Below are 13,891 nucleotides of genomic sequence, written 5' to 3' on the forward strand. Positions count from 1 at the left end.
CAAGAATATTCAGGTAAGCTGTGACAATCAAATAATGTTCAGTTGGGCCCAAAGTGTGACAGAAAAATATCCTCTTCACCGCTGCAGTAGTATTACCAGCCTAACACCTTGAAACAAGGCAGGATCAATCCATGATTTCTTTTTTTATGCCAAATTCTGACCCTACCATCTGAAAGTTGCAGCAGAAATCAAGACTCATCAGTCTAGGCAACATTTTTCCAATCTTTTATTGACAAATTTTTTGGTCAGTCTGTGTGAATTGTAGCCTCAGTTTCCTGACACTCACTGGATATTTTCTCATTTTTGGACCATTCTCTAGAGATATTTGTGTGGGAAAATCCAAATAGATAAACAGTTTCTGAAATACTCACACTAGCCCGTTTGACAATAACAACAATGCCATGTTCAGAATCATTTAAATCACCTTTCTTCCCCATTCTGATGCTCAGTGCGAACTTCATCAGGCCGTCTTGACCATTTCCTAATTGTGCTGAGCTGCTACCATGAGATTGACAGAATAGATGATTGCTTTTATGAGCAGTTAAACAGGTGTACCTAATAAACTGCCTTTAGTCCTGCTAAGGCTGATTCCCATGGTCACACTAGCCTTTTTTTTTTTTTTTTGCTAATAGACATAAAGAAACTAATCAATGAAATTTTCCTTATGCATATTGCATAAAATATCTTCTGTAAACATCACATAAAGAAGCCCGCTGTGTATCTAGCATGTTTTTTTCTCCTTTTGCTTATCGCTCGGGACATGATTCCTCTGGCATGCAGTAAGTGGAACAACACCTGCATGTGTCTTGCGTATTAAATCACAGCAGCAGGCGAGATACGGTAAAACAGACATGCAGCCAAGTGACATTTGTGAGTTAACAACAGTTTTACCCTCTGTCACCTTGAGTTTAAACCCCAGAGTCCCCTGAAACTGGTATAATTTCCAAAGCTACACACTAAATATTACTGTAACTCTGTCACTCATTAAGGTATAAGCTGCTTCACAGATGTGGCCACAGTGGTTAATGGCTCAACTCAGCACCTTATGCAAGGTTTATACACTTTTCATGAGGCGGAGTACATTTTGAGTGTCGCGCAGACTTCAAAGTGATATGTAAATGTGGTGAGACTTGTGCCTGAAATATTTTGTGTATCTTCTGAAGAGAAGACATTTCAAAAGGAGATAAGTAGAAATCACAACTGGGCACTATAAGAGATAATAAAAAAATACTGAGTTGATTGTGGGCCCCCCACTGATTCCTAAAACCCACAGGAGCAAAAACAAACATGTGAAAGCTCCACGTATGTCTTTCCATTCTTTCATGTTGAGCTGTATCCGAGCATGCTAACCACCCGATTATGTGTATTTTATATTTTTTACCCACACAACACTATTTGAAAGGGCAAAAACCATGTCACAAATGAGGAATTCACCATGCAGCAGGAGTACATTTGTGGAAAAGGTTTTTTTTTGTTTTTCTGTTTGGTTGTTTTGTTTTTTCCAAATAATAATTAAATCTGACTGACAGTGTAAATTAGACAGTTGTGGTTTAAACAAAGTGTTTCTAGCATGTGTTTTGAATCACATTGGATGCATTGAGGAGCTTTGTTTATTCAGGCATTTAAAACTCTGTAAAGATGCATTAGATGACAAAGATAAGGTGCTAACCTTTGGAACCAAGCGCATTATTTGTAAGAGAAGACTGATCCTATTTTACTTTCCTGAGCTATAAGGGCTGAATCACATCTCACCACCTACTCTCTGAATACTAAACAATGCTCTTTGAAGTTTCAGAACAAATTTGCAAAGCAGAGCATCACAACTGTGGCGTTTAGCAACTTTAGAAAGTTCAACTCTTATTTTGCAAATTAATACAGGATCAAAGTATGTATACGACTCTGTTATTGCACAGTTTCACATTTTGGCATGGGTTTTCTTTCAGACTGACAAAGGGCTACTTAAAGATTTTTGGAAAATATAAAATAATTTCAGGGCAGCAGCAAGAAGGTCCTGAGTTCAATTCCACCATCAGGCCGGGGTCTTTCTGTGTGGAGTTTGCATGTTGTACCTGTGTTTGCGTGGGTTCCCTCCGGGCACTCTGGCTTCCTCCCACCATCCAAAGACATGCAGTTTGTTAATCCAAATTACCCATAGGTGTGAATGTGAGCACGAATGGTTGTCTGTCTCTGTGTGTTAGCCCTGCGACAGACTGGCGACCTGTCCAGAGAAGGTCCTGGGTTCGAATCTGCAGCCTGGCTAATTTGCACTGGGTTCTCTCTGGGTATTGTGGTTTCCTCCCACAGTTAAAAATCATGCAGTTATTAGTTAGGTTAGGTTAATTGGTGATTCCCATGAATGTGAATGCAAATGGTTGTTTGTCTCTATGTGATGAGCTGTCCAGGGTGTACCCTGCCTCTTAAATCTATAACTTCAGGGTTATGCCCCCCCGCAACTCGGATAAAGATAGAAGGATAGTAGTTGTTGTAAATCCATTTACTTTTTATGTTAACCAGACTCTAGACTTTGTTGAACAGTATGTAATATGAAGATAACATGTAGTATTTAAGTGACCAAGTAGTATCAGGGTAAAAGTTATTGAATAGTTTTGGAATAAAATGACAAAATCGTGAACGATTAAAATAATCCAAGAGTTCAACTTACTTCATCTAAACATGTTTCAGTCACATTTCATCAACACAAAATGCACAGGTTTATTGAATATGAATAAGTTGTGTTGATTTAACTAAGTTGTTTAAGTTTCTGCCAAAGCAAAATAGTTGTGTGCAACCAATGTCCATTACTGAATTAAGTAAATCCAACATGGTCCTTTTTTCAGCTGGAATAAGCTCCAGCGACCCTGAAAAGGAGAAGACGAAGCGGATGGATAAAATTATTTCAAAAGCATTTTTTCTGACATTGCTTCTAACATGACAGAGAGAAAAGATACCCCTTCTTCTTTCAAAATCAACTAAATGGCTGTGAGTTTTGACCTTTAAACGTTTGTGCTATTAACAAAAAAACCCAAAAACGTATAAATGATTAGAATGTGTGAAAAGAAAAAGAAATGTTCAGATAATCAAATACTTTATGCCAGGTAATTGATAATTTTCTGTTAACTGAATCAGATTATGGTTTACAGTAACAACATCAATGTCAGGCAAATAGGGGGATTGCTTTTTCACACAGGACCGGGTAGCTTTGGACAGCTTTTGTTCCCCAATAAATGAAGTCATATTTACTCGGTTTATCTAATATGATTTTTTTATAATAAAGTTATGGGGCCTGGCCACTGGAGCGACAATGTGCTCGGCCTCACCAGCACCAAGTGGTATCATTGATCTAAAACTCTTCATTGAATTTGTGTTGCTGGCAACTTGTGAAAGATTTTTATTAGAATTCTCTGGTACATATTATGGCTTGCTGAGTTGACAGCTTGTTCAATGAAGTTTGTGCTTCAGTTTCGGTGAGTGGAATTCTGGGATTTTATTAGTCTGTTACTCAGCACTAATTGGCAGGTGTGTGTGTTTAGGCTAGCAACTTGTTAACCAAGCCAGGTAGTGATACCTGATAACTGATAACACATATGACCTCCCACCACGGAGACAGAAAGAAATTTAACACTGAAACTATTGGTTAATAATTATTGTTTATTAATGTGCATTAGCTCTTGAATGTCTGCATGAGCTTTGTGGTACTATGCAGCAACCATACTGCACCATCATAGACACACATAAATTCTGTATGAGATAAAAGTGTATTTATGGCGTGGGTTATTTATTTTTCTTTTGGTAACACTAAAATAGATTTTTTTTTTTAATGTAGGGGACTCAAAGGAACAAGCAGTCAATTTCTCAGGATATCAGTTACATTCTTGTCTGAACTTAAAGTTTCGGTTTCCTATGAGTAGTAAAAAGTTTTGAAATTATGAGCCATAACTTTTATGAGATGCTGAGTGTGGTACTCCAACATCCAAGCAGACTGTGTATAGTGAACAAATTATAATGATGAGAGAAAATCTCCTTAACGTCAATATTTTTGAAGTGAATTGCAGTGTAAAATACATAATCATTCAAACACAGACAGTATCTATTTAGATGTGGAATCAAAGTGAAAGCAGATGTTACTGGAGGGTAAAATACTTTCCACTTAAAGTAGGCCACTCTTGTTCATAGCGCTCTCAGTAGCTGGGCTTATTCCAGAAACCAGGCAGGAGACGTGAAGTTCAAACTACAAGGCTCCCACTGCTTTCACCACGTTGCCTTTACAACAAAAGTCCATTTCCCAGGGTAGAGATGAAGAATGGTAACCCAAGAATCCAGATACAAATGTGTATTTATGTGAGTAGTCAAAAAAATTGCCATATTGTAAACATATATGGCTGCTACAACTGAAAAGGAGAGAGGAACACTCATCAAGAAGGCCATTTAGCATAATAAAAGAGTAATTACCTCAGCCAGAGCTAAAGCAGTGTGAAAATAACATCTCATACACATTGCAGTATACATCAAAAGTGAGTACACCGCTATGCAATACATCACTTACATTTGAAGTTATTAAAAACTGTATTATCCCAGCATACACCACCATTCTGGCACTGTGTTTCAGCTGATTCTTCCATCTTTAAAGAGATTTCTTAGTAGTTCTTTTCCTTATGAAAACATGACGTACAAAATGCAGCTCGACATATCCCAGGTCCAAAACAGAGAACCTTCCGGTGTTCATACATCATTTTATTACCACATTTACACAATTAGGATAATTAAAAACTCATAGGCTATGTTTTATTTTCAGGTTTTCTTCAGGTTGTATTTGTTTTAGTCTTCATAGCATATTTGTTCTTGATTGTCAAGTCAGAAATAATGCACTTATTGGGAGGCTTCCAATAAGTGTGTTGTACTTTTTTTCCCCACTTCTGCTGTTATACATGTGCACCATTTGTTCTGTGTAGCTACATTTACGACACTGCACACTAACACAGGTGTTTTTGCTTATTCTGTCTAATTAGGTTTATGAGAGTTATGTGAATTTGGTTCTTTTCAGCTGCTTTTTTTGCATCAAAGCACAAGGTTATATTTCAATCTTCCCCCATTAACTGCACTACAGTTAAACACTGTACACCTTTAAATCTCCAAGCTGCTCACAAGTAAATTAAGTACACAAAGCACATGGTACATAATTGTATAATGGGAAGTGGAAAATTGGAAAGGCTCTTTCACGCCTGTGCGAGACACCCACATGTAAACAACTAGCAAAAAAGAGATCAATGCTCCTGACCTAACCTCAAAGTGAGTTTGCTGAGGCTCGTTTTTTATTTTGTGCCAGATAATTGTGCCAGTGCACTGATAATTAGATGACTTCACTCGAAATCATTCTAATTATTATTCAGTATTATTTTTCCTTTTGTTGTACTGTGTCATATGTCACAGCATTTACTAATTCAATAGCTTTTTTAAAAGGATTGGTGGTGTTCAAACTTGATTGTTATATCGCTGAATAATACCAAGCGAAACACTGGGACAACACACAGCTCTTTAATTTTTTATAAAAAAGCACAACATCAAGAATGATGCAAAATTTCCCATGGTAGCTTCTATTTAAACAAGCAGCAAATTTAAAACAAATTATTCACAATATGTTGTTATGTGGCTTTAATTGTCATCATAACCATCTTTTGGATTCGTTTTTCCAAACTAGGAAAGTTCTTGATCTTCTGATGACATTAAAGTTTGCTAATTAAAACAGAAGCAAATAAATTAACTAGAAGCAGTTAGTCACAAACAAAAGGTGAAAAAATCATTGCATACACATCGGAACCAATTCGTCAAAAGGTACATCAGTAAATGCATTGCTCTTAGATGTAAGTCTTAGCAAGCACTATGTGGCCTTCGAAACAAATAATTAGATAGCTAAATAAAGCAAGTTGTTTTACATTTTCTCAGAGGGGATTTAAGAGAGTAATTCCAAGGTGTCCCTGTGCATTCTTTATTTGTAGTGTTGTAAAGAAACCGCACAAACAATCTGAATGGAATCAGATTGGTTGAGGGAGAACAGTAGTCTTCAGCAGTTATCAGCCGTGTATTGAATTGGAAATGGTTGATAACGACAATAGTTCTTGATTAGAGTAAAAATCAACAAAGTTCCCGGGTCCGAGAGAATGAAGAAACATTGCCAAACTGCTATCAAACTACTACCTCGAATAACTATGCCAATATGTGAAAGTTAAAATGTGGTGTCCGTTGGTGTGCACTGAATACAAATGATTATGACAAAATGGGAAATTTAAGCGCTTTAGCTAAGGAAACCACTCTAATCACCAACTCCCCTGGGAGCGTGCACAGCAACAAGAAAATTAGTGGTAACATATTCATTCAGATTTGGCGATCTTACTTCTCTTCATTGAGCTGAGCTGAGCCTTGGGTGAAAAAAAACACTTGCCAGCTAAGCACTGCCATATGTTATTGGCTGATTATGTGTATCATAATAAATCCTCAAAGCATTCAATAGAACATATGAGCATTCGATATAAACGCAATTTATAAATACATCATAAGTCATTATTCCCCCTTCAGCTGCAGCTTCAATATTATTCCCCACCTTATTGCCACTGCAAATTGTCATATACAAAGAAAATAACGTGTACACTGTCTGATAAGGTTAATTAAGTCACTGCACTGTTCAAATCTCTATGAAGGCTAAGCTCATGTTTTGTGGGACTAAAGAAAACACAAATATTGCATTATATTATTGTGTTACATGCCATCAGCATAGACAAACATAGTTATCAAAAGCCAACCCAAAAAGCAGTTGGTCTTAATAAAGATGCGGAAATCTGTTTATCAGTCTGCTACTTACTTACTTTTAAATCCAAATTGCCTGGAAGGCCTTCCTGGCCCTCGTACATTTTGATGTCAGAAGGTTAATTAGTAGCAGGGATTAAATATTTCTCCATGTTCTTATTCAGGTGCTTTACTGGAAAAGTGTTTGCAACTTTAAAAAGTTAGTAAGCTTATTGTCAGAAAGGCAGTTTACGTTAAAATGTCCTCTTGTTTTCTGTGTCTGTGGAAGGTCAGTAGCGGGATCACTAACAAATGGGTTAATCAGTCTAAAAAAAGAGTAATCTTGTGGGAAAACACTATACTAAAAGTTTTAAAGAGAGATGAAAATCTTGGGGGGTTTTCAAGATTTCAAAAAGTTCTTTTCAGACAGCTCTGTGAAAAAGCAGAGTCAAACATTTAACATCTCTACAGCTGGAAACCAAGCAAGTCTGGAGAGTCTGTTGATAAAAGCATGATGAAAGCTACATTTGGAACAGATTTTAAAAACAGATTTCCACTCAAACTATTTGAGTTTTGTGTTTTCAGATTTAGAGCCACAAATTAATATAGTGTACATATTTGGTGTAATCTGATATGCATGTATCCTACATGTCCAGGATCATAACAGGATCCCCATATTCTTTATAATTAGTAAGCTTCATGCATGATTACCAAGTTTTCAGCTGACATATGTTTTTGTTGTCAGAACTTTGTTAAACTGGATGTATCAAATATTTTCCAAAGTAAAGCATGCACTATTTTATATATGGTTTAATTTAAGGTTTAATAAGAAGACAGAGGAAAATAACTCGGCCTTATTCTGGTCTTTTTATTTATACCTGTCCGCACATATTTTCATAGTCACTGATTTATGTCCCCAAGATGGATCTGTTGGAAGGTAAAGATGTCTGTTAAAACAGGTGTTGAGTGCTGAGTTCTTCAGTTACAACCGTTGGACGTCAGTGTTGGTTTATCTGACCAAATCTGTCTAAAAAACATGTTTATGTGCCTCTACAAAACTACTTTCCCCTTGGATGCATATATATATAATCTCCCTGACCACCTGTATACTTTGCAGGAGATACAGATTGTCGGACCATTGTACGGGGAAACTTCATATTAAACATTCTTCTCTGAAACTGCCTGCAAGTGAGGAGCACTACAAGTGTGTATTTGATTCACTAACAAGAATGGAGCTGGGATCTGTTTGCATTTAGTAAATCTGGCTATCCAAAGGTTTGTCCAGTACTGAGCCAGACTCGTATACAGATGTGAAACTAAAGAAAACATTTCCAACTCTAACTGACAAGTTTAGGTCTGTGCGCCAAGTTCCCAAGCAAAAACAAGGACAACAAAACAATTTGTTATAAAATATTTTAGACTACATTAAATGATTCACAGTGCTGTGCAAAACTCTTGAGCTGCCCCTCGTGTCTTCATATTTCCCTTCTCAGGAGCCAGACAGATTGGAACATTTTAAAGTGGTCTTGAGCAACAGTGCTGCAGGCTTTCTGAAGATCTTTCGAAGTTTCTCAATGGACATTTCATTGATTTTCGGCCATTTTCAGAGGAATGCTTTTTGGTTTCTTAAGCCATTTAACACTGACCTATGAATCATTCCAGCATTAAAAATACACCTGGAAAGGAATGGACCAGTGTTGTGTCTACCCATGACAAACAGCTTAACAAAGAACCAAGTTTAAATTCTATCTTTAGTAGCGATGAGAACTGCTGCTACAGTAACACATCTTTGGACCTTTGCAAACACCCTAACACATGTTAACATTAAGCTAGCCAAGAACCCAGAGTGATGTTAAAGGTGAGTAAATGCCAACCTCAGCCCAGCAGCCAGATCCTGATCTTCAAAAGGTAAAAAAAGCATGATGAGCAGGCAGGCTGCAGCCTTGCATGACTGCAAACACTTTCTACCTGTTCATGTCTCTAAGGTAGAATTGCTGTGGCGATTGCTTTAAAGTCACTTTGTGCTGGTTTTCATCTTTGCTCTGTGCCGTCAGCTTTGTTTTCCTTCCTAAATACTAAGAGAAAACTCATATGGGTGTCCGTATTTACATAAGGATTTGTCTTGATGTGTGGGATTGTAGTCTACAAGATTCTATAGTTAACTGGTAATTATGAGAAAATCCTTTTCCGTTAATTTTATGGAGAAACATGAAAATAATACAATGAGTAGTAAAACAAATTACTTTTTCCTGGGAGTAGTTAAGTAGCGTTCCCGGGAGTAGTTAAGTGTTATGCTTAATACATTGCTTCTTTTGAATAATGACCCCAACACTGAAATGAATATTTCATTTACCGGTTTACAAGAAAACACAAAGTGCACTTCAAAGGTCAGGAGTCAGTTAAATCAATTCAAACATTAATAAAATTCTAACTGTTGGAACATACATAAATTTGAACTTTTGACTAAATGTAAGCTAATGTGGAATAGCAGAAATTACGCTCACTCTATCACTTTTGACATTAACATTCAGATAGATTTTTTAAGGGATATAGGACTTCATGTACTGAGCTTAGGCATTGTAAACCTCTTACACACTAAGGTAATTCTATGCTACTGTCGAGAATGTAAAAATACAAAGAACTCGGAAAAGATACATTTGTTTGAGTGAATCGTTTCAAGGTTGTTATCCTAAGAAATTACAGCATCTACAGAATCAGTAATTGGAAATACTTTGTCATCAGTATGGCAGCACGCTGCTATGAGTCATTACTCTACAACCGCAGTACTCTCTATTTTCATTGGTGCCATCATATTTTGGCCCCTCGCCCTGAGAGACTGCAGCATCCTTTGCTCAAAATGGCATAATTACAGCTGTTGCCATAATAAACTAAGCCCCGATATCCCTACATGAAAGTCGTGAAAACTGTTATGTCATCATATTTTTTCAGCAGTAATTACAGCATTAATCAGGCACGATACCGTGTCATTTTCAAGCCTCTTTTTAGCAAAACAAAGAAATCTTAAATTGACATAAACAAGATTTCAATGAATAATCGGGAAATGTGCGCCAGCTGTAAATTGATGCCAGAATAACGTTAATTGTGACACTGTCAAATAAATTAGGGGACTGGGTTGTTTGTTTGTTTTCTCCCCGGGCTTGTTCTGCAAAGCTCTTAATTTTGTTGTCATCCAGTGCCATCATTGTTTTGGGGTTGTAACAAATGCTTCAAAGGAATAGATGGGAAATTTCAGTGTTACTTCAAAGCACTGAATCCAGTTAAAGGCATAAAAGCCAGAGCTGCTGTAACCATGTATTTTACATATAATGCACTACAAACAAGCCAAAAACAGCGAAGAATATTTGCACATTTGTCAAACAATAATCGCCTCATGCATAATTTATTCAATTCCTATTCTGCTTCCTCCACAAACCGCCGTACGCAATAAGTGCAACAAATCACAGAGACAGAATAGAATTAAGCTATGGGATGCATTGGAGTAAATGCTTCTGCAGCAGGCCTCCTGAACAGCGCCTGATGAAAATGAATTAACAATGAAAGACGAATTTAAATGGAGTAATTTAATCACGGCGAGTTTAAGACAAAAGTTAGAGAGGGTTGAAACAAATCAAAACAAAGTAAAGTCTGAAACACAAGCAGATGGACTAGTAATGGGAAGCAGGTTGGGCTGGTTGCTAAGTGACAAGGGCTAAGAAGAGGGTCCATAGTTTTGGCCGCGGTTTTGCAGGAAAAACACTTCTCCTCCCTCGTCTGAGCCACCCTCTTTCCCCATAGTGCTGTGGTTATGACGCTGGCGGGGCAGGACAGAAGGCAGGCCTGGCCAAATAAGAAACAGACCCCTTTCACCCCAGTATTGCCTATTTCTCCCTGTGGCTTTTTTGTTTTCAAAGAAAAAAAGAACGCTCTCCAAAAATAGATTTGGGGCTCGCGTGCCAATGGGTTTTGAAACCTTTTTTTCCACTCCCTCTAGTCACGCAAGTAGCCTGGCAAGACCTTGAAGAGTGAGCAGGGGGAAAAACAGAATTTGAAATAGACAAGAGGATCATATGGGAGGGGGAGAAAAAAGTCTTTTTGGTGTGTTTGGAGAACAGATCATGGTAAGCTGAGGATGGAGCATCCCTGGAGCCTGGACTTTTGCTGAGCGAACAAGGAGCAGAGACTTCCGTGCAAGATCCAGGTATGAGGGGTTTATGGGTAATCCAAGCATGAGCAGAGAGACGTCTCTCTGCTCTGGCCTCATTTTAACTGGAAGGAAGCCTCGGCTCCTTCATGGACGAGTTTGATCCTTACCAAAGGGCCTACACACAAAGCACTTCACACTCAAATGCAAAGGTCCCCATTCCTTATAAGCCCATATCCTTTACTGCGATTCACTTCACAACTGCCTGTTCTCTGCAGATGGTATTCATCTTTTTATCTGCCACATCATATACTATGTCATCAAGATGAGATCACTGGCTAGTTCGCGTTATATTTGAAAGGCTGCCTGTTTTTTGAGCTTCATTATAGAAAATGCTTTTGAACATGAGACAGCGAGAAGGGCCCACAGCAAAAGCTCTTCTGCAGGAGCCATGCTAAAACCATTATGTCCTCCAGTCGTTATAGTAATTATGCTTTCAAGGCAACATTAGCCCTTTGCTGCTAAAGAGCATGGAGGTTCTTTGGAACATCTGAGTAAGGGTTAAATTTGGCAATAGAAAAAGGTAGGCAAGCTAAAAGAGCTCTGGTCCCCCCAAAATCTGTCATACTGTGGTCCCCATTCTGTGCTTCACTGCCTTTTTCATTGAGCAGCTTCACAGAGGGATTTTTTCTAGCATTCCTCAACACTTAATACCCATCTCTATGTAAGGTCAAGTCTGTATTGAGATCCACTTTTACTTTGCTCTCACTTTAAACGTATCAAGAAAATATGAATGTTTTGTGTAATCCTTTTTTTTTTTTCACATCAAAGCAGAAAGTAACTTTCCCATCTACATACATGAGTTTTAATGTCAGAATTTCCAGAATTTCATCATTGTTTTAATTATTTCTTGATGTTTGCCACTTTGCAGAGGACAATGATACAAAATGAACTGTTTTGCAAGACCTAAATGATTACAGGTGGGTATTTTTTAGATTATTTAAAAAAGTGACATTTTGCATTTGTCTTACTCGCCTGCTAATATCTGTTCTGAAAGAAAACATACTGAAAGTGAATAAGTCTTTGTAAGTAAGAAAGTTTTTTTTCCAGTATTTCTTTAGAGCCACATCATCCATTTTAAAGTGGTGGAAAGAAACCCAGTGAAATCCAGCGTGACAATGAAATGGCACGCTTTTCAGTTAATCATGAAATATAATCATGTTGAGCTCACAGATGTCAGGAAAAATTCAGGTTCTTTGAGTAGAAAAGGATTGACGCAAATAGTGTCACATTTCATGTACTAAGTATTTACTAACAGTAAAGTAACCAGCACCAGCTGATGATTTACACCAGAGGAGGTAGACATAACTGCAACTAAAAAGCCACTGCCAATCAAATATTCTGAACGTTTTCTGAGGTTTTACATAATAAATAGTATGCAATAAGTTCTTCCATCTAAAAGAAGAAAAAACCTTTCCAGACAGGCATAAGCTGTTTTTTTTCCCAGAGACATAGACTTTGAAACTTGAATGAGAAAGATAAAAATAAACGAGACTATCAGATGTTTACCCATGGGACACCATCAGAAAAGATAATCACGTCCATATGCGACTTGTGCGCTTTTGTTTTATTACAGTGTTACTTACACAGTACAACTGAAACAAGAAGCTCAAAATCGTTTACATATTTATAACTGTAATTACAATTCTAATAAAGCAGTAATATTTTCTTCTTTTATTATGTTGCAAGAGGAGGAAATATCCTATCTATTCAGTGTAACAAAAGGAAAAAAATCCACAGCGCATGAAATTAGTCATTAGGCATGGTCTTTGATCAAAGTGAAGAAGTGACCAATATGAATAATAACACGCTGGCACTCCAGCAACTTTCAAAGGTTGGCTGTTTTCTCTGTGAAGAAGCACTGTTGAGCATCGACATTATGAACACAAGCAGCTTACCGCAAACACTGAAGGAAAATATAAATCAGATTTTAGAGAGAATTTATGGTAATTGTGAACCTGGTTGTTACTCTGATGTTTTTGTCCCTTGTTGACAATCAGTCATAACAACCTTCATTGCACAGAGTTGGCAAATTTGAGTGGAAAGGATGATGTTAAATGGGCAAAAGATTTTTGAAAAAATGTACTAATAATTGTCAGATCACAAGTATCACACAGCAAATATTTCTCAGGAGCTCAACAGATGCACATCCGGGTCATCCTGCAGACAGATGTACGTTTTTGCACTGGTATTAGGTTGTGGTTTACTTTATCATGCACCTGAGGAGATCTATTATGTTTTTTGTCATTTCCTGATTATCACATGTCTACTGTTGCAAACGTGGGTGCTCAACATGGCCAAAGTTTCAAACAGTGAGGCTAGCGTATGTCCAAGTAGTCCCCGTGAGCTCTCAACCATTTCATATACGTTTTTGTTACTCCTGGATCTGTATGACCCAAAAGGGAGCTGATACCATTGATATAGTCGTATTAGCTCCGCAGATGTGGCTGTGAACAGACACCCCACCTTTTGTTAGTGAGCGGTAGCCATCAGACAAAAGTTCTCTTCAGGAGAGAGGAGTTAAAACAACTTGCTTCAGACTGGATGACCTGAGGAGCTGCACCAAAGCCCAGTATAGTGTAAATAAAGAAAACAGGATTATGGCATGCGTTAGTCATCATAGTTTTTCTTTGTGTTTTGTGGGGTTTTTTTGTTCTGTTTTAATAGACAGTGATCCCAGATGTTGCTAATTTGTCTATGTACTTGACTAAAGCTTGCCTGATCCCAGGCAGGGGAAATACATACAGTTGGGTCAATGTTGGCATGAATAATCATAACAGACAAAAATATGGGAATATCGTCTGGGTTGACACTCTACGTTTTATAAAACTTAGATAAATAAAAGGACACTAAAAGAGCTACCATATTCAGTATCATACAAGCATGACAGCACTGACATCCCTGTAAGAGATG

The sequence above is a fragment of the Maylandia zebra genome, linkage group LG14 (genome assembly GCF_041146795.1).
Source record: "Maylandia zebra isolate NMK-2024a linkage group LG14, Mzebra_GT3a, whole genome shotgun sequence".
NCBI classification, from domain to species: domain Eukaryota; kingdom Metazoa; phylum Chordata; class Actinopteri; order Cichliformes; family Cichlidae; genus Maylandia; species Maylandia zebra.